Here is a 19,419-nt window from a genome sequence, read left to right on the forward strand (position 1 = left end):
AAATGGAGGAGATGGAGACAGATATCGCACTGGGAGGAGGCTCCCACAAGGGAGATTGAGTTAGTTGTTTGCTAAAAAGTTACATTTAAGCACATTCATTGGTAGAAATGATTTTTTTTATTATTTTTTTATTTTTTATTTTTTTAACCAGGCAAGCAGTCACTCTTTCACTGTGGGTTTTTACTCAGTGATATATTCTTTCTTACAGCTTTTTAGTGAGTTGGCCTGGTCTCTATTTGCCATAAATGTAATCTGCAAGACTATCCAAGTTCACACTATCATCCCTTGCAATGGGAAGTCAAAAGGAAGATGGCCAACAAAAGGAACTGGTCTAGTCTAGAAGGACTTCTAGAAGGAATTGTGGTAGAGTGTCCCCAGATGCTCACTGTTAGGATGGACTAACTGAAAGGCAAAGGTGGCATTAGTTCTTGTGAATAAAAGGAATTAGTTCTTGTAAATAAATGTTATTTATTTATCTATTTATCAACCTATTTATTTCATTTTCAGTATTAGTCTTAGTGAGTAGGGAAGATAATTTCATACATATCACTTAAAGCTAGTATGACCACAGCTTCCCTGACAGTTCATCTTTGCACAGCTCCCCACTTGGATCACCATGTATAGAAGAGATATGTGTGGTCATATTGCAAAGCTCAAGGAATTGTTATGGTCATACTGAATTAATGCCATCTACTCCATCCTCTTTTCTGATTAAACTCTATGTATCACATGGGCAGAACTGTGCGGTGCCAGGAGTTGGACTTGATGATCCTTATGGGTCCCTTCCAACTCGGGATATTCTATGATTCTATAACTCAATAGGTAAAACTATGTATTTTGAGCATTTATTAAATTTAAGCATGCTTACAAAGAGACTGCTTCATAAAGGATGTGATTAGCAGGCTTTGGGAAATGTTTGAAATCCAGTTAATTTGATGTTTTCACACAGCTATTGTGCAGCTGACTTGATAAGACAGCACACATAAGATGTGAAAGAAATTTAAAGTTGCAAAAAGGATCCACATGTTATCAGTTTCACAAAAGCATTGGAGAAGTGTGTACTTTCTATTGGTTACCGTCGTTAAAGACAGGTTAAAAAAAGTGCAAGAACTTTATTGTTTGGTCAAATAGATTGAAATTACTTACTTCTCACTTTTTTTTTTTTTTTTTTTTTTTTTTTTAATCTAATATGCTACATTGCATCAAGCCTTTTATTTGGATAAATAAGAAGGAAGGATAAAGAATCATAGAATCATATAATCATTGAATCATTAAATTTGGAAAAAACCTCCAAGATCACAAAATCATCTGGTCCAACCATCCCCTTACCACCAATATCACCCACTAAACTGTGTCCCTAAGTATCAAGTCCAACCTCTTCTTAAAACCCCCCAGGGGTGGTGAAGCCACCACCTCTCTGAGCAACCCATTCTAATGCCTGACTACTCTTTCTGAGAAAAAATGTCTCCTAATTTCCAACCAGAACCTTCCCTGGCATGACTTGAGGCCATTCCCTCTAGTTCTATCACTGGTTATCTGCAATAAGAGGCCAACCCTCTTATTATCCCAAGGGGGGCGGAGGGCAGGGGAGAGGATGGGTGACAGTTTAAATTCTTTGGAAAGAAAGTATTGCGAATTATGTTCCAGAAATCTGAATGTGATTACTTCACAGTAAATAAATTGAGTCTGTTACAATATCAGATGCAGCTGACATAAATGAAACTTAATTAAGTCAGTTTATACTATGCCAGGTTTCTAGACTCTATGTTAAAACAGATATAAAAAGAAACAAACAAAAATAACTTCTGCAAGTGAGGTGAAGGCAAATGCATGTTACCCTAGGTCAGACTGTCTTGTGCTTTCACCACATATGTAACTATGCACAGAACTAATGTGTGTAGTTGATAAAGTTCATATTAATGAAAATGTTGAGAATTGGAATCTGTTTGGAAAAAGAAAAAAATGTTCTAGTGCTTTAGTGCTTTTTCTTCAATATTATATGTTTAAGATGTTTTTTGTTGTTGTTGTTTGTTTGTTTGTTTGTTTGTTTTTTGCCTGACTACTCTTTCTGAGAAGAAATTTCACCTAATTTCCAACTGGAACCTTCCCGGCACAACTTGAGGCCATTCTCTCTGTTGCTAGTTATTTGCGAGAAGAGGCCAACTCCCAGCTCCCCAAGGAGTGACATTTGCTTTCCTCCAGTCTTGAGCACCTCTCACAGTCATGGATATTCATGAATATTCAATATTACATGGATATCCCAGTGATATTGAAAATGGCCCAAAGTGACATCAGCCAGCTGCCTCAACACTTGTAGATTTATTCAATCAGGGCGCAGCGGCTTATGTAATTCCAGTTTTCTTCAGGTGTTTCCTGACCGGATTCCCTTACACAAGGGTATATCTTCTTGGCTCTAGACTCTCCCCCTGATGTTTACCTTCTGTATACTTCCTTTTTATGTTTGAATTTGGCTAGGAGCTCTTGTTCTTCCATTCAGGCCTCACGGAATTTTTGACTGACATCTGGCTTCTTGAGAGGGACCAGTCTCACGAATGGAGGATCCTTGAATATTAACCACCATTCTTGGGCGCCTCTTCCCTTTAGGGTTTATTCCATGCAATTCTTAAAGGAATCTATCGTTCAATCTTTGGATTTCTTCAAATCAATCTTTTGCATTTTTTCATGTCTCCATTCTGTCAATATTAAACTATAGCATTTTAACCTGACAGGCAGCTAAGCACCACACAGCCATTCAATCACTCCATCCACCAGCCCCTCTCAGTGGGATGGGGAAGAGAAAGAGGAGAACACAAGTAAAACTTGTAAGTTGAGATAAAGGCAGTTTAACAGAAAAAAAAAAAAAAAAAAAAAAAAAAAAAAGTGGAGGGGGAAGAAATAAATACACAAAACAAGTGATGCAATATACAATTGCTCACCACCATGCAACTAATGTCCAGCCAGCCTCTGAGAACCAGTAACCTCTCCCCAGCCAACTGCCTGCAGTTTTATTGTTCAGCATGACACCATATCATATGGAATATCCCTTTGGTTAGTCTGGGTCTCTCCCCTCTCAGTTTCTTCTGCACCCTCAGCCTCCTTGCTGGCAAGGCAGCATGACAAGCTGAAAAGTCCTTGTCTCTCTGTAAGCACTGCTCTGCAACAGCTAAAACATCGGTGTGTAATCACCATTATTTTCATCCTAAGTCCAAGACACAGCACCATACTGACTACTGGGAAGAAAACTCTATTCCAGCCAAAACCAAGATGCAAGCATCAAAATTATTTCTCCTAAATACATAACAATTTCCAAACCCTGGCATATTTCTTGCTAAATTGACTGTTAATTGCTTTATTAACAGAGAATTCTGGTGATTTTTAACTGGTTTGTTGTTGTTTGTTTTACAGGGTGAGTGGTTTGTTTTGGGAAGCTATTTTTGTGTTTGCTTTCTTGCTTGCTTGGTTTTTAGTCCAACTGTCTAAAAATGGGGTTTGCCTGATACTAAGATCTTTTTGTCACTTCACCCTATTTTCAAGTTCAAGCAAATCTAACATATAATTTTCAGAGATACCAGTTACCACACATTTCATAAATGTCTTCAGCTGGTTAAAATAAAGGGTTAAATTAATGTTTCTATGGAGAAAAGTCCAAAGAATTTGGCTGTTACTCATTCTAAGCGAAAATGGCTGGATGATCAGAATACTAGCTGACGAGTCAGTTCACGTCTCCACAATTCTTTATATCTTCTTTTCTGAAAGAAAAAAGACATAGAAGTGAGAAAAGTTTTAACAGTCAGGAATATAGAAGGAAGAGAAATAGAGGCTGGGTTGAAGGCAGGTGTGGAAATACCCTGTGAGAATGACTCAGAGGTTTAGAAAAAATGTTAGAGGAAAGAACATGTGAATATTATAATCCAATGAGATGGGAAAAGACATAGATTAATAAATAATTTGAGCTTTATTAGTTCCAATGCTCATAGAAAATTCTACTGAACTGAAACAAAATTATATTCTAGAATCAGTGATCAGACACTGGATACTTGAAAAATTCAAATCTACACATGGTAAATTCAGATTTACATGGGATGAAACCATTTTAGTGTTTTTTGTCCAACATGTTAATGACTTATTTAATGAAAGGTTAAAAATAAAAATTAGTTTGAAGTAGATTCTGGTATCAGTACTAGCATTGTATACACATTTAGTTATGTTCTTCTATATAGGGATTAGAAAGCAATAAAAAATAGGGGTACAATGGGGGTAATCACAGAAGCACAGAATCACAGAATTGTTTAGGTTGGAAGAGACCTCAAGATCATAGAGTCCAACCTCTGACCTAACACTAACAAGTCCTCCACTATACTATATCACTAAGTTCAACCAGGCACATGGGAGAATAGACCAACCCCCACTTCGCCAAAGCCTCCTTTAATGTACTTATAGAGAGTGATAAGGTCGCCCCTGAGCCTCCTCTTCTCTAGCCTGAACAATCCCAGCTCCATCAGCTGCTCCTCATAAGACTTGTTCTCCAGACCCCTCACCAGCTTTGTCACCCTACTCTGGACTCACTCGAGCACCTCAATGTCCTTCTTGTAGTGAGGGGCCCAAAACTGAACACAGTACTCAACATGCGGCCTCACCAGAGCTGAGTACAGGGAGACAATCACTTCCATAGACCTGCTGGCCACACTGCTTCTTATGCAATCCAGGGTGCTGTTGGCCTTCCTGGACACCTGAGCACACTGCTGGCTCATATTCAGCCAACTATCCACCAATACTCCCAAGTCCTTCTCAGCCAGGCAGCTTTCCAACCACTCATCTCCCAGCCTGTAGCACTGCTTTGGGTTGTTGTGTCCCAAGTGCAGGACCCGGCACTTGGCCTGGTTGAACTTCATACAGTTGACCTCAGCCCATCGGTCCAGCCTATCCAGATCCTCCTGCAGAGCCTTCCTACCCTCAAGAAGATTGACACACGCACCTAACTTGGTGTCATCTGCAAACTTACTGAGGGTGCATTCGATCCCCTCATCCAGATCATTGATCAATATATTAAAGAGGACTGGCCCCAGTACCAAGTCCTGGGGAATGCCACTAGTGACCGGCCTCCAACTGGATTTGACTCCATTCACCACAACTCTTTGGGCCCGGCTATCCAGCCAGCTTTTAACCCAACAAAGCCTATGCCAGTCCAAGCCACGAGCAGACAGTTTCTTGAGGAGAATGGTGCGGGGAATGGCGTCAAAGGCCTTACTGAAGTCAAGGTAGACCACATTCACAGCCTTTCCCTTGTCCACCCAGCACGTCACTTTGTCATAAAAGGAGATCAGGTTCATCAAGCAGGACCTGCCTTTCATAAACCCATGCTGACTGGGCCTGATCGCCTAGTTGCCCTGCAAGTGCCGCGTGATGACACTCAAGATAACGTGCTCCATGAGTTTCCCTGGCACTGAGGTCAAACTAGCAGGCCTATAGTTCCCCGGTTCTACCTTCCGGCCTTTCTTGTAGACGGGCATCACGTTTGCTAGCTGCCAGTCTACTGGGACCTCCCCCGATAGCCAGGACTGCTGATAAATGATGGAAAGCGGCTTGGCCAGCTCCTCCGCCAGTTCTCTTAGTATCCTCAGGTGGATCCCATCTGGCCTCATTGACTTGCGTACATCCAAGTGCCGTAGCAGGTTGCCAACTATTTCCTCATGGATAGTGAGGGCCACATTCTGCTCCCCATCGCCTTCCACCAGTTCAGGGTATCCAGAGAGCAACTGGTTTTGCTGCTAAAGACTGAAGCAAAGAAGGCATTAAGCACCTCAGCCTTTTCCTCATCTCTTGTAACTAAGTCCCCCCCCCAACATCCAGTAAAGGATGGAGATTCTCCTTAGTCCTCCTTTTTATGTTGATGTATTTGTTAAAACATTTTTTGTTGTCTTTGACGGCAGTAGCCAGATTGAGCTCCAGATGAGCTTTGGCTTTTTGAATTTTGTCCCTGCACAGCCTCACAACATCCTTATAGTCCTCCTGAGTGGCCCATCCTCTTTTCCAAATATTATAAACCCTCTTGTTTCTCCTAAGCTCAAGCCACAATTCCCTGTTCAGCCAGGCCGGTCTTCTTCCATACCAGCTCGTCTTTGGGCACGTGGGGACAAACTGCTCCTGCGCCATTAAGATTTCCTTCTCGAAGAGTGCCCAGCCTTTCTGGACTCCTCTGCCCTTCAGAACCGCCTCCCAAGGGACTCGACCAACCAGTGTCCTGAACAGCTAAAAGTCGGCCCTGCGGAAGTCCAATACAGGGGTTTTACTGGTCCCCTTCCTGGCTTCTCCAAGAATGGAGAACTCTACCATTTCATGGTCACTCTGCCCAAGTGTAGTGGGTTTACGTGGCAAGGTTTTGGTAGCAGAGGGCCATAGGGGTGGTTTCTGTGAGAAAGATCTAGAAGCTGCCCCATGTTTGGGAAGGGCCCCATTGTTTTCCAGATCCGAGCCAATAAGCGATGTTGTTTTGCGCCTCTGTGAGAGCATATTTAAGACAGGGAAAAAACGCTGCGCCACACAGCAGCCGGGAGAGTCAAGGGAGTGAGAGAACAGCCTTGCACATGTCAAGGTCAGTGTAGAGGGAGGGGGAGAGGTGCTCCAAGCGCCGGAGCAGAAGTCCCCTGCGGCCTGTGGTGAGGACCATGGTGAAGCAGGATGTCCCCCTGCAGCCCATGGAGTACCACGGTGGAGCAGGGTTCCATGTTGCAGCCCGTGGAGGAGACCACGGTGGAGCAGGTGGCCCTGCACTGACGGAGGCTGCCGCCTGTGGAAGACCCCTGCCGGAGCAGATTCCGGGCCAGACCTGTAGCCTGTGGAGAGGAGCCTACGCAGGAGCAGGTGACCCGGAAGGAGCTGCTGCCCGTAGGGGAGCCAGGTTGGAGCAGTTTTCTCCTGAGGGATGGACCCCGTGGTACGGACCCATATCTGGAGCAGTTCTGAAAGAGCTGCTGCCTGTGGGAAGCCCACGTTGGATCAGTTCATCAAGGACTGCATCCTGTGGGTGGGACCCCACAGCACAGGGGACGAGAGTGACCGAGAAGGAGCAGCAGAGAAGAAGTGCTGTAGACCGACCATAACCCCCATTCCCCTGTTCCCCTGCGCCGCTCAGGGGGAGGAGGTGGAAGAGGGTGGATGGGGGGGAAGGTGCTTTTGGTTTGCTTTTTCCTTTGTTTTCTCACTTCTCTCGCTTGTTAGTAATAGGCAATAAATCTTACTATCTCCTTATGCCGAGTCTGTTTTGCCCGTTACAATAATTACTGCGTGATTTTCTCGTCCTTATCTCAATCCTTGAGCCCTTTTCACATATTTTCTCCCCATTCCTCTTTGAGGAGGGGGAGTGAGAGAGCGGCTGTGGTGGAGCTCGGCTGCCCACTCGAGCGGAACCACGACACCAAGACAGTTTCCAACCACCACATCTCCCACCAGTCCTTCTCTGTTTGTGAACAGAAGGTCTAGCGGGGGCACCTCCCTCCTGGTAGTGAGCCTCCCTAAACTGGTAGGCTCACTAACCAGCTGCGTCAGGAAGCTATCTTCCATGCTTTCCAGAAACCTCCTACACTGCTTTCTCTGGGCTGTGTTGTGCTTCCAGGATATATCTGGGAAGTTGAAGTCCCCCACAAGAACAAGCGCAACTTCTGTCAGCTCCTTATAGAACTCCTCATCAGTCTCCTCATCCTGGTTTGGCGGTCTATAACAGGCCCCCACCAGGATGCTTGCCTTGTTGGCCTTCCTGCTGATCCTAATCCATAGGGACTCAAGATACATCTCTCCATCAGGTTCATTACAAATGCTACTTAAAGAATGACATGAGAAGGTTGGGCAGAGGATGGAAAGAGATCTTTCCTTTTGAAATATTTGCTTTATTTGAATAACCTGGATAGGATCTGAAGCTTGGCAATGAAATAGATTTCTTCTCATTGAGGATTATCGCTGCTTGTTCCAAAGAAAATTAGTATTCTTATGACCTAAATAAAGGTCTCTGGAAATGAGGAAGCAAGGATGCCCATTTTATTTTATCTAGGCTTTTTAAGTGCACATTGAAAAAGGGATTCACTTTACATTCTTTTGGCACTATCACTCTTCATGTAATGTCCAATCTGTCTGTAGAGTAACTTAGCTTCAATAGAAGTTGTGATGAAGGGCACTCCATTGGTTCATCACTTGAAACAGTTTAGAGACAAAATAGTAAAGAGAAAGACCTGTGAGTAAAGAGCAAGGCTGCATCAGGTATTGAACCAATACTTGGTAGAGATAGAAACTTTCTGATTTAGGGGAAATCACTTAATGAGATGCACCCCAGTTAATGATTGCCATCTAAAAGTAAGGCAACTAATCAAAGTCATCTAGAATCAATGGGGAGAGAAAAGCATCTGGAAAGGTTGTTTCATTATTTGTCTCATAATGACATTTTTTTCCTCAGCTTCATTCCATGTAATTCAAATGTGAATGATAATTCTCCCTTTCTTCTACCTTTTGTTGTTTGTTTGTTTGTTTGTTTGTTTTTCCTTTGGTGTATATTTGTTTTTGTTTGTTTGTTTGTTTCATTAGTTAAGCATTTAAATTTTTGAAGAAGATAACTTTTGTGTTTTGTTTTGTTTTGTTTTGTTTTGTTTTGTTTTGTTTTAAATAATTTATACTTATGTCAACAAACCTTAGCTGGTAAATTTGGGGAGGTTTTAAAGTAACTGTGCAACCCAGTCTTCTACAAGTTCAGCACAAGAAATTAACAAAGTACAGAAATTCCATTTCAGAAAATACAATGAATGATTGCTTCATTTGAGAAATATCACCTGGTAATTTAATTGTAGTGCTTATTTACCATAATGCATACTATGGTTTGGTGCATCACCTGGCAAAAGGTGTAAAAATATTTTATGAGACATCAGAATGTAATGTATTCTGAATTATTAAATTGATAAATAGTAGCAAAACAGCAAAGTTTGTCTTGCATGTACAATATTAAAAATGGGATTGCTAGACTTATGTATTGAGCAAGTCTTTAAACAGGTTTTTGTAAAAACATAGGTGTCATTTCTTCTGTCTTCTCATAGTCTCATTGTCACCAACATATAGTCAGTCAGCACATTCTGCTTGTCCGGTACTGCTTCCTTTGATAGAAGTTTATCATTTATTCTCTTAGCTAGTGCTTAAACAGTTAAAACAAAAGTGTTCTTTTCTCATTGCTCAAAAGTTCAAAAGATAACAGACATTTCTCACTATTAAGGAATTAAAAAATGTATTTGCAAATATATGTCTAATGGCAGTTGTCAGAAGCAATTAGTTTCAAATACTTTTCACAGTTTAATCACACTGAGAAATGCTTCTGATCTTTAAAGATCCAAACTAAATAATATGGATACAGCTTTCTATTAAAGAGCATGAAAAATACTGGAGGCAGATTAATTGCCGCAGATTAAAGTTGTGCACAGTATTTGGGTCTCATTCCTTAGTTTATAAACTGCGACTCCCCAAGAGAATATCAAGTATTGATATAATGACCCCAACTCCTAGGAGTTGCATTTAGAGCTTTAATTTAATGGAAAATGTGTAAAATGTTTTATTATTATTATTATTTATTTAGGCTTCATTTTCATTTGTAGCTTCATCTGGAACATGGGTCAACTAATTATTGGTCAGACAATAATTATTGTCTACATCAGGTCTCATCTTGTTAAGGACTCTATGACATAATGCAGTGTTTGATTTTTCTCCTTATCCATCATTATATCATTCTGCCTCTTAAAAGACTCAAAAAAAAAAAAAAAAAAAAAAAAAAAAACAACAACAACAAAAAAGCCTGGGAAAACATGCAGATTGTTTGAGTATATTGAAGAAAAAAAAAAAGGTAGAAAAAAGAAAAATATGTGCTCATTTTCATTTCCAAAATAACAGAAGAGTGATGTCGGAAACTGAAGACATTCTGGACCAACAATGATAATGTACTGAAGCTTCAGAAGAATCTTCTCATGCTACGGTTTTCTCCTCTCTTTCCAGCTTGTTTGATCCCCTGGTTTGTGTTGATTTACCTACTGAATCTTTGGGAGTGAGGAAGATGACTTTCAGCATAAAAAATACAAAAGGGAAACAGATGCTGTTAATGAGGGAAGAAGGATCTGAGAGGTTAATGAAGGCAACACAAAGTTTGTTTTGGGGCAGATAACAGCTCTTTACTGATCCTGAAAAATAATTAAAAATCAACTTTCAAAAAATTGTAAAAAAGCCTAGAAATAATGAATTTTTAAACAAAACATACCTACCTAGCAAAGAGACTGGAATGACACATCTGGATTAATTGCTTAGAAATACCCTTTCCAAATACAAAGTGCTTGAATTTTTGAATTTCTTTGTGTTATGGGGGTAGTTATGAAAGCTGTCTCAAAAACAGCATTCCCCAGTGTATTTGCTTGCATTTTGAATAATAAAACAGAGCTGTCTCCAAAATTTATGTTTAAGGAGTGCCATCTCAGGGCTTCAGTTGATCGCATTGGATCATCTTGGATCCATAGATTAGATAGATTGGATTGGGAGATTTATCCACTGCCTAGTCTGGTTTTGATGACTTATTTTTTGTTTTGCTTCTTATTATATCACACACTGAAAAGATAAACAAAATGCACAGGAAAATTAACTAATATCTTTATAGAATATCTGTAAAATATCTTATTCTTGGCAAAGTTAATTCCTGAAAAACACAAGAGCAACTAGGGCAGAATTCAGAAGGAGTTATATATCTGAGAGTACAACTAGCTTCAGGTATATTTTTAAAATTTCGCCAAGTAAGTTCCTGCTGTGGCCAGTTTCATCAAACTGACAGGATTGATGAGACAAATCAGTGACAGTATTCATTTACCTAGGAAACATAATCTAGAATGGAAATGTAGACAATTCATCTGTCATCAGAAATCTACATCATCCATCAACTGCATATTTCCTTAGGCAGTCTAAGTGCTTTGTAGCCTGTTATTAATGTAATGGTTTATTTTTCGCCTTTGTAATTCACTCATCTTGCTTGTGTGTAAATATAAAAGTGTTGAAAGCACAGCTGGTACCATCACAACCTCTGGTATTAATTTTGGTCCTGTTCCTGCATTTGGATCTGCTGGCACATATTGAATGGTTTATGCAGGATTCTGCTAACAACAGCTCTCATTTCATCTTGGATGCACTATATTTATATTAAAAAGTCATACATTTTAACATATTTTCCCCGATCTTTTGAGACAAAATATGTTATCCTGACCATATAGCTCTAAATTTAATATAAAGAAATACAAACAATTCCCTGAAGCTGCAAAAGAGGGGTGAGATTCATATCTTCTAATTTTAGCTAGAATGTGATTGAGTCCACTCCAAAATAGATATGTCTGTGAAAGAGACAATGCTACATATATATATATGATACATATGTATATATGTGTGTGTGTATATATATACATATATAATAAATATATGTAATATATATAATAAATATATAAAAAATTATTTTTTTACCCTAGATCTAGAGAAAGGCTAGATTATTTGCTATCCTTTTACATGTCTAAAGCTGGATGAGATTAAACTCTTGGAGGGATGTTCCTTAGACCCTGGATTGTCTTGTCATTGTTCCCTGGCTCTTATTTGCTGTCAGAAGGGTACAAATGAGTCTGTATTTTGTTTCCATTTGTATATATTATCTTATAATGTTCGTCTTTTTCTTCATTATCAGAGCATTAGTTAGAAATAATAGCCATTGTTGTTATAGGGCAGCAGTTCTACAGGACATATAAATCTTCTCTATCTGCAAGGCATGTTCTTCTAGAAAAAGTCATCTTTAAAGAAAGAATTCAGTAATATCATAAGGCTAAGCTATTTGTGATGACACTAAATTAAATGACTGTTACAGTCTTCAAGAGAAAAAAAGAGTATATTTGCTTACATAATGCAAGTATTTTAAATTCGATGGATTATTTTTTGCAATCTGAGAGATTTGAAATAGTAGGTTATACATGTTGATATTTATGTTGACTCAAATTATTCATCTGAAATAAATAACATTTTACAGTTGAAAAAGATAAGCAGAAGCTTCAGGTTTAGTTACAATGCTGCTTTTTGTCTTGAAATATATTGTAGCATTGGGGATAATAGTTTATTCTCATTCCAAAATCCTCAACCCAAATTCTTTTCTTCACTCCTATCTTCAGGAAATGAAGGAGGGGAAGGTCAATAAACCTTATCCTGGTCCCTGAGAAAACAATTGAGTTAATATTCCTGGAAATCATTTCCAAATACAGTAAGGACAATAAGGTAATTTAGAGTAGTTAGCATATATTAAAATAAATAAATAAATAGACTAAAAAAAAAAATCATGCTTGACCAACCTGGTAGCATTCTATAACAAAATAATTAGTTTATTGTATGAGGGTAGAGTAGTAGATATTTATCTTGACTTCAGCCAGGTTTTGATACTGTTTTCTATAACACACTCAAGGGCAAACTGAAGAAGTATGAACTAGATAGTGAACAGTGAGGTGGATGGAAAACTGGCAGAACTGCCTGCCTCAAAGCACTGTGAACGGTTGGCAGACAGCATCCACTCACTAATGATGCAACTCAACAGTCAGTACTGGATTCAATCCTATTAGACGTCTTCATTATTGACGTAAATGGTGGGACAATCTATAAAAACAGGCTTGCACACGATACAAAACTGGGAAGAGCAGTTGATAGACCAGATGGTTGTGCTGACATTCAGAGGGACTTTGAGAGTCTAGAGAAGTGGACTGTCAGGAATCTTGTTAAGTTGAATAAATGGAAGTGCAAAGTCCTGCACGTGGGGAGGAATAGCCCCATGCACCAACACAGGCTGGGGCACAACTGGCTGGAAAGCAGCTTTGCAGAGAGGGACCTGGCAGACACCAAGTTGAATATGGGATCTTGAAGTAAAGGTAAAAAGCATCCCAGGTTTCATTAGGCCCAGGAGCAGGTCAGAGGAGGTGATCCTTCCCATCTATTCAGACCATGTGTGACACATCTAGAGTGCTGTGCCCAGTGCTGGAAGGATATTGACATAATGGAACAAGTCCAGCAGAGGGGCACTAAGATGTCTAAAGGACTGGAGTGTCTTTCACATGAGAAGAGAGACATGTTAAGAGAGCTGAGAGATATGGGATTCTTTAGCCTGGAGAAGACAAGAGGCAATGGCACAAATTTAAATAGAGGAAATTACATTTAAACATTAAGAAATATGTATATATCTACTTTGAGGGTGACTGAGCACTGGAACAGGTTGCCCAGTGAGATTGAGGAGTCTCCATCCTTGGAAATATTCAGAGGTCAACTGGATGCAGACCTGAGCAACCTGTTCCAGCCAGTCCTGATTTGAGCAAAGGGGTTGGACTAGATGATCTCCAAAAGTCCTTTCCATACTCAAACATTTTGTAATTCTGTGATTCATTTAAGCTATTTTTGAGTGAGGTGTTTGCCAAAACATACTAGTGTGGTCAGTCTTTATAACTGCATACAACAGAGATTTTAGGAGTTTGTAAAGAGCCATGTATGTTACTTGATATTTATGAAATGTCCTAAATATGATGAATGTAGTAGTTAAGAGTTCACATGTAAGGCATGACTAAACTGAGTATTGGAGTGGAGTGCAATGCACAGAAACCTTTTTAGCTTCTGTCTAAGACAAAAAGGCCATATGATTTGGCATAGCACTCCCACCATGGATTCAAAATTCAGATACAGCAGTGTGCTGGTAAAGTTGGGCTGCTTTTGGTCCCAGGATATTATATATGAAGACTTTAGTCTACAATGAATTTCCACTACTGGGAAAGGCTCTCATATTGCAAAGGCAGTAGCCTGTGCCAATCGTATAGACATTATGACATCACAATTAGGCTGAAAACTATTCTCCATTTGATTTGATAAAACCTTTATTAATTTCAGTAAGGTTAAGATGCTAATCATAACTTCAACAGGACACACTACCACATGGAAAAAGAGATTTTTAAAGTCATTCTTTCTCATTGCTTTCTGGACACATTCATTAATCTCCTCTCACATACCTCATCCTTGCCTTATTGTCACAGCCAAAAGTTCATACTATTTTGCACACTCTTTTTTTTTTTTTTTTTTTTTTTTTTTTTAAGCAAGCCTTTTCCATTGTAATAAATATGACCACTAGTTTGACATCTCTTTTCTAAAAACTTCTGATGGTGAAAGAATATTTAAAACAGTTAATTATATAAAAAGTCCTATATTATAGTCCTAAAAATACCAAAAAACAGAGTAAGATCAGTCCTAAAATGTAGAATGTTTTGTTTTCTTTATAAAATATGTTCCTTAAATGTGAACTTTTGAATTGAATATTTAGAATTACATTATTTAAAGGAAAGTGAAATGTATTTATTAAAGTACTTATTGAAATAAAACATTTTTCAGTGTAATGAAACTGATATTTTGCAGTTTAATATTTTCTGTAGTTTAGGCTGACATTCTGGCCTCTAATATCTTAATTACTACAGAAAGTCACACAAATGAAGAGGAAAATGGACATTTCTATGCCTGGGGAAAAAAAAAATAATCCAAGGCCAAATCTTGTTATCAGTTTATTATCATGTCAGATCTGCAATTTTCTTGGCTTGGTCAAAGAAAATGTTTAACATATTTTAAGAGGGACTTTCAACAAAGCTCTAAAGAGATATTGTTTGTATATGCCCCTTTATAACCTCCATCACCTAATCTACATCTTCATTTAAGTTTAGAGGTAGTCATATTATCTCAGATATCAGAATGTACATTTTAGGTCACACTAAAGTTCCAGTTAATATAGTATCCTCTCTTCATCTGTAATTATTTTATGGTGCTTATAAAAAAGAATTTAAGAATAGTACAAGCAGACAGTGATACTTCTTGGGTATAACCTCTCAGCTTTAAGCTGTCTGACTTCTTGAGTAAGAATTGATATCTTTGTGCTTAATAGACCTTGATATATTTGTCTTTCATGAATTCATCTAATTTACATCACTTTGATATCTAAATCCATCTTTCGGATCACAATATCTTGTCAAAATTCTTCAGTGTCATGGTGACCTTAAAAATATTCAATCCAGAAAAAAACACAAGCTCATAAATATTCTACCAAAATCTCCTTATCATTCACTGTCAAAACAGCATTATTACTTACCACATTCACATTCTAATCCGATAAATTAACATGTGATAAAGCCCTGTTTTAGTCTAATATAATTAGTATAATTTGATATTGATAGCTTTACAACTTTCTTCCCCCCTCTTTCTTAACTTTGTGGTCTAACATTATGGCATTTAGTTTCTAAAATACTTACAAATATTAAATTAATGGAAATTAAAGTGAAAATAAATATTCCACATAGATATTACAGTAATATTTTTTCCCATTATGTGATAGGACACTGCTGCTCACTCCCCCTGAAGCTTTTTCTCCAGGCTGAGCAAGCCCAGCTCTCTCAGCCTCTACTCACAGGGCAAGTGCCCTAGCACCAAGCCACTGTGGTGGTCCTATGCTGAACACACTCCAGTTAATTGATGTCTTGTAATATGAGCCCAAAACTGGATGCAGTATTTGAGATGTCCAAAGTGTGAGTAGAGAAGGATAATCCCTTCCCTGGTGTGCAGGTTCCGCTCCTGTTAGCACAGTCTAGGAGGCTTTTGCCCCTGTTTCCTGCCAGGTCATTGCTGGCTTATGCTCATCTTGCTGTCTACCAGAACTCCAGGGGGTTTTCTGCAGAGCTGCTCCCTAGACAGTCAGGCAACAACTTGCCTTTATCACAAGGGGTTTTCCTCCTTAGGTACAGGGATTTGCATATGTCCTTGCTAATTTCATAAGGTTTCTGTTGGCCCATTTCTCTAGAAGCAGACCTATCCTCCCAGGTAATTGCCTCCTCCAATTTGATGGCATCTGCATAAATGATAAGAGTGCATTCCATCATCTCCTCCACTAATAAAGAAATCACTGATAAAGATAATAAGCATAAGCAGAACAGTTCTGAGAATCAATAAAGATCCCTGCATTACTGTAGTGGGTTTACGTGGCAAGGTTTTGGTAGCAGGGGGCCATAGGGGTGGTTTCAGTGAGAAAGATCTAGAAGCTGCCCCATGTTTGGGAAGGGCCCCATTGTTTTCCAGAGCTGAGCCAATAAGCGATGTTGTTTTGCGCCTCTGTGAGAGCATATTTAAGATGGAAAAAAATGCTGCGCCACACAGCAGCCGGGAGAGTCAAGGGAGTGAGAAAACAGCCTTGCAGGTGCCAAGGTCAGTGTAGAAGGAGGGGGAGAGGTGCTCCAGGCGCCGGAGCAGAAGTCCCCTGCGGCCTGTGGTGAGGACCATGGTGAAGCAGGATGTCCCCCTGCAGCCCGTGGAGTACCACGGTGGAGCAGGGTTCCATGTTGCAGCCCGTGGAGGAGACCACGGTGGAGCAGGTGGCCCTGCACTGACGGAGGCTGCCGCCTGTGGAAGACCCTTGCCGGAGCAGATTCCGGGCCAGACCTGTAGCCTGTGGAGAGGAGCCTACGCAGGAGCAGGTGACCTGGAAGGAGCTGCTGCCCGTAGGGGAGCCAGGTTGGAGCAGTTTTCTCCTGAGGGATGGACCCCGTGGTACGGACCCATATCTGGAGCAGTTCTGGAAGAGCTGCTGCCTGTGGGAAGCCCACGCTAGATCAGTTCATCAAGGACTGCATCCTGTGGGAGGGACCCCACAGCACAGGGGACAAGAGTGACTGAGAAGGAGTGGCAGAGAAGAAGTGCTGTAGACTGACCATAACCCCCATTCCCCTGTTCCCCTGCGCCGCTCGGCGGGAGGAGGTGGAAGAGGGTGGATGGGGGGGAAGGTGCTTTTGGTTTCTTTCCTTTGTTTCTCACTACTCTAGCTTGTTAGTAATGAGCAATAAATCTTACTATCTTCTTATGCTGAGTCTGTTTTGCCCGTTACAATAATTATTGCGTGATTTTCTCGTCCTTATCTCAACCCTTGAGCCCTTTTTCACATATTTTCTCCCCATTCCTCTTTGAGGAGGGGGAGTGAGAGAGCGGCTGTGGTGGTGCTCGGCTGCCCATTCGAGCGGAACCACGACAATTACTCCACTTTTTACTGGCCTCCAGGTAGATTACGACCAATTTACCGCAACCCTCTGAGCCTAATCATGCCACCCTTCTAATTGTTGGGAGCAGAAGGCAAGGAAACCAGGTTTATCTGTGTTTGCTGTCCCCATGTCTACTCTGAAGCTGTCATGTTTTCATCTCAAAATTTAAAAAGACTCTTGAAATTTGTAACAGCTTAGATGTCCTCCTCTGAACTACTAACACTGAATCATTCATTGGTAGGTCCCTGAAGCCATGTATCAAATTATAGAAAAGATATTTGTAACTTATAGGTTCATAACACAGCTATAGATGTTTTAATACCTCCACTGGGTATATAGCTTCACACACTGGGTAATACTTCCACAGTCCAGTGCTGGGTATTTCTGATTTACTCAGGATTGAAGCTTATTTGGACTTTACAAAACCTCAAAAATTAATAAGGAAATACAGCTTTTATTAGGAGAGAATTCATCTTCTTTCATTGGAGACAATTTTTATGAAGGCAGTACTGTAATTTATTGCCTAGTAAACAAATTTTTTGAGAAGCTGTTTTGGGCTTATGTAGCAAGATTTTGGTAGCAGAGGGTTGGCAGGGGTAGCCTCAGTGAGAAGAGCCCTGAAGCTGCCCCATGTCAGATCAGAGTCAGTTCCAAACAGCTCCAAATTGGCCCAGTACTGGCCAGAGCTGAGCCAATGAGTGACACCACTGGCTGTGCCTCTGTTAGAGCAGATTTAAGAAAGGGGGGTGAGGGGGTGGAGGGTGGAAATGCTGTGCAACAGCAGCGTGTAGAGAAGAGTGAGAAAATGTAGACAGAACCAGCCCTGCAGACACCAAGGTCAGTGCAGCAGGAGGGCAGGAGGTGCTCCAGGCACGCAGCAGCAGTTCCTCTGTGGCCTGTGGAGAGGCCCTTGGTGGATCAGGCTGTCCCCCTACAGCCCATGGGTCCCACAGTGGACCAGATCTCCACTCTGCAGCCCATGGAAGAGCCCCCGGTAGAGCAGGTGGATGTGGCCTGGAGGAGGCTGCAGTCCATGGAGAGCCCCCACAGGAGCAGGCCCCGGGCAGGAGCTGCAGCCCATGGAGAGGAGCCCACACAGGAGCAAGAGGGCTGGACAAAGCTGCCACCTGTGGGGGACACGTGTTGGTTCTGTCCATTCCTGACGGATTAATTGTGCTTTATGGACCCGTATTTGGAGCAGTTCTTGAAGAACTGCAGTCTGTGGGAAGCCCACACAGGATCAGTTTGGGAAGGATGGTATCCCATGGGAGGGATGCAACACTGGAGCAGGGGCAGACAGTGACCATGAAGGAGTGAGTGGTACATGATAAAGTATTATGAACTGACCACAACCCTCATACCCTGTTTTCCTGCGTTGATTGTGGGGAAAAGGCAGAAGAAGGTGGATAGGGGGAAGGGGTTTTTAGTTTGTTTTTAGTTTCTCTCTGCTCTAGTCTACTAGAGATAGGTAATAAATTGTATTAATCTCCCTGTGCTAAGATGGTTTTACCCATGACAGTAATGGGTGAGTGATCTCCCTGTCCTTATCTCAACACATGAAACTTTTTTTCACAATATTTTCTCCCCTTGTTCTTCAGAGGAGGGGGAGCGAGAGAGTGGTGTGTTGGAACATAACTAGTTATCACTGTGAAACCACTACAGAAGCAATTAAGCATTCAGGCAGGTTCACTTGGCATTTAGTGTTTTGCAGCTACAAATCTGTTTTCTCATACGATTTCTTCTGGGTGCAATGCTGCAACAATTATTCCCACTCATGTCAGCAGCCCCAGCACAAAGCAGATTTCTTCAGTGCTACATTCCTTATTAATTTCACAGTTAGGGTAGAGGTAGTGTTTGTCCTGAAATATAATAGTTAAAAATCTCTTTGAACATTGATCCTGCTTTGAAACTGAAATGATCTGAAAGATGAAAAATATTTTGCTTGATACGTTTCCACTAGCAAGAGGAGACTGTACAAATCTGCTGACATGTCCAATTACAATTTTCTCTTTTTCTTTCTTTTATATATTTTCAGGGGCTGGGTAAGAACCTATTTCAGAACTGAAGCATCACTAAATAGAGTTATTTACCATTTGCTATACCTTCTTATAGCTTCCAGAGTCCTCTGTGCTACCCAGATTGGTAAACTCATTTTCCCAATCAGCTCAGTAATATCATTATTCTTCAGGTTATCCTCAGACAGCCAAGGTCTTGTGCTATAGTGCAATAGAGCCTAGTAAACAACCCATTGCATACCCAAGATTATGTCTTTAGGATATAAAGTCTGTAATCAGAG

Source organism: Netta rufina (assembly GCF_964035555.1).
Source record: "Netta rufina genome assembly, chromosome: 1".
Lineage (NCBI taxonomy): Eukaryota > Metazoa > Chordata > Aves > Anseriformes > Anatidae > Netta > Netta rufina.